Source organism: Volvox carteri, assembly GCF_000143455.1.
Source record: "Volvox carteri f. nagariensis unplaced genomic scaffold VOLCAscaffold_75, whole genome shotgun sequence".
NCBI classification, from domain to species: Eukaryota; Viridiplantae; Chlorophyta; class Chlorophyceae; order Chlamydomonadales; family Volvocaceae; genus Volvox; species Volvox carteri.
Window position 1 is genome coordinate 347,171 of NW_003307618.1, and position 3,477 is coordinate 350,647.

A 3,477-nucleotide genomic window follows, 5' to 3' on the forward strand; every position below is an offset into this window, starting at 1 on the left:
TACGTGCGTGTTGCAACCGAGCAATCCACCGATCCCACCATCGCGGTCCAGGTGCTGGCCGTGGACTTCGCGCTGCAGCTCTGACCCCTCCCTCTGGGCCTGCCGGTGGTGAGCCGTTGGGGTGGAGGGAGGGAAGGGGGGACTGTTACGCGGTCTCGGTGCGAAAGGAAAGGAAGGGGTCATGAGCTCATGACGGGGTGAATGAGCGACCCCTGGCGGCGGTGGTGATAATGGGAGTGGGAGTGGTGGGGGTGGTGTTTTTGAAGGGGACCGACCCCAGCATCCCATATATCACCTCTAGCTACAGCTAGCTCCGCAAGGTATTGAACACTGCAACACCCTGGCAGGGAATGTTACCTCTGTCCCTCCTATCCAACAATTCATTCCTGCAATCACCCATTCACGCGATCATCTGTTCCACTATTTCTTCACTTGCCCAGGCAGCGAATCCATGCAGGCTTCCTACCACCCCTTCCCAGCATTTCTGTTCTCCCACCTTCCACTCCATCCGGCCTTCTCCCCCCTCCGCCTGCCGACTACCGCCCTCCCCGCGTCTGCGGAACATTTACACCCGCACTCACACTTCCCCTGGAGACCACGTTCCCCCTGATATCCCCCTCGACCCGACCCGACTCCCCCACCTCGATACGCGACCGGGTGCAGGGGCTGTTCACGTACCGCTGCAGGTGATGGGAGGCCGCGGGGACAGAGGCAGTGCGGGTGAAGGAGGAGATGGCAGCGCGGTATTCCCGCTCGGTGGAAAGTTGGTGCGTGAGCACGTGGGGCAGCGAGGGGCTCTCCTGTCTGGGGGAGGGAGGGCGGAGAGGTGGGAGCTGTGCCTCCTTTGTAATCCTAGGTCCCCCAGCCGCAACCCTCGACCCCCTAGCCCCTGCTTTCCGTGCAACTCAGCTGACCTACTGAGCCACAGCGGAACGGGCGGCCTTCCTTATCTTCTCACAGGCTAACAGCACGAACTGGGAGGCGGAAACGATGAATATAACTACCGTAACTGTAACCGTGGTCTGGCAGAGAGAAACGAGTTTTTGTGATACAAGAATTACAGTTGTTAAACAAACACATATTTAAGCCAACACTGCACTTCCAACGCCAGGCTTATCTGGATCCGTTCTGGATGCGCTCCCGTTGTGCCTGCTGCTTGGCTAAATACCTGACCTGCGGAGCTCTACACATTTTCCCCATACAGGTGTACATCCTGTGACTTCACCATACATACATAAATCACCTTGCACTACTCCCGCATAGCATGCTCTATAAAGCAGCACTACAGCCAGGACGAGGCCCGCTGTCGTACTACACGTCGTATCTGACCGTACCAGACATGCAGCTTCTATGCCTCCGGCAACCCTTATTGGCAACGAATAGACCAATAATAAAACACTATCTTCTTATTGACGGAATGGGGTATGATGTCAGGCCACATGCAATTCCACCGTGCTCAACACAAAGCGCTGTGTAAGCCTTCTTTTGCTTCGCTCTGCCGCCGGCATCCAACCAACCCTAAAATCGTTCCCTTGCTGGCGCTGTTATGTTCGGCATGCGGCTTATCAGCTGTTCATCAATCAGTCAACACCGAATCGATAGATAAGAGTCTCCCTAGGTAGGTAGGTAGGTAGGGTGCATGCATGGCGGGAATGAAGCTGGTCCCGCTCGATCTCTAATTTGAAATCCTTGAGGCGACACCGAACAAAAAGAAACCACTATTGGCCGGCTCTCGTACAACGTAAAAAAGTAGACTTTACTGGGACTTTAATGGGGCCAGTGCTGAATGGGGCCAGTGCTGAATGGGACCAGAGCCCTTATCCGGCCGCCAGTATTATTTTATGTTCGCAGGTATCCGCATCTGAGACGTCCGTCTGTGTTGACAGTAGTCCCCGGAGACCATCCACTGGCGAATGTGGTTGGATGTGAGAATTGGAAATGAACCAACCCGCTCTCAGACGTACCATCGGACGCACATCTCGGTGTGTGTATGTAATCGAGGGGCGTGAGCAGGGGCCAGACGCGGGCCCTTCACATGACGGGCTAATCAGCTGCACTCCCTGCGGCTTTTTGAGCCCTGACCCGGAAATGAACACACCCTCATACCCTCATACCCTCACACCCTCATTTATGACTATTCCAACGATTTATATTTCCTGCTGTAGATTTGCTGTAGGCAAGACTACTAACCTTGTACATACATATATATAGCCATCACCTAGCCACAAAACATATCCCAATGAGATCCCGGCAAATGCATAAATGACATCACCCAGTTTCGATCTGGGGGCCTCCTGTGTGTAAGACAGGTGTGATTCCACTACACCATGATGCCATGTCAAATGAGCAAACGCAGAGTTATATATATATTTATATAAGGTTGCACCCTCTATCTTTTGAGTACCAAAATCAACTATCCTAAGCAATTCTATGAACTTCCGTAGTGTACCGTAGTGCTACTTATAGTTCGTGATCGCTTTGTTCGGGGAGGGGTCAAAAAACTATCTGAAATTTGTACGTGCTCTTTGAATTTCGGGGAAGGCCGGACCACATTTTGCGGGCATGATACAAATTTCGGGGCCCCTTCCAAAGTTTCGGGGCTTTTCAAACTGCAGCTTCCAGTCAGTCTCCCTCCACCGGGAACCCTTAGGCTCATGGTCTCTCACCATTTTCGCACTTTGGAAACGCCCTAGCAAATTCTGGACCGATCGTACAGTTCAGTACCAGTGGCAACGACCTAATAACCAACCGGCCGGGCCAATACAGTGTTTGGGTGGTTTGAAGTTTGATCGACCGGCTTCGGAGGGTACGATATTTCGGGGCTGCGGTCCCTTGGGATACCTTAGAATTTGTATGTGCTAAATATTCGTGGTGCCTCCCGAATTATTGTAGCACGAACTATAAGTAGCACTACGGTACTTAAGGATACATTTTCTATCTGTTTTTGTCTAGATCCTTTTCAGCTTTTTTTATTTCCGTTTTTGTGTACTATGTATGTATGCATGTGTGTGCGGGTTAGACACCGGCCCTTAGGCAACACCCCTTTACCCCTCCAATCGGTTACCCGTGGCCGCCATCCACCACCCGTCTGCCCTGAGGGTACCCGTACCCTCCTCCCCGTCCCCCTCCCCCCTTCGCGTTCGCCTTCCTGATGCACGCATTCTCCTACCCACGGGGGGTTGGTGTGTATGTGTTGTGCGGGGGTTTTGTCCCCTACCTCAGGTGACGGTGTCAACGGGGTTCGCTGCCGTACAAGTGGATGAAACCCAGGGCAGGTGGGTGTGCTGGTCGGGCCAGATTGAAGGCGGACTGCATTGGGGTGGTGGGGTGGTGGGGTGGTGGGGTGGTGGGGTGGTGGGGTGGTGGGGTGGTGGGGTGGTGGGGTGGTGGGGTGGTGGGGTGGTGGGGTGGTGGGGTGGTGGGGTGGTGGGGTGGTGGGATGATGGGGTGGTGGGGTGGTGGGGTGGTGGGGTGGTG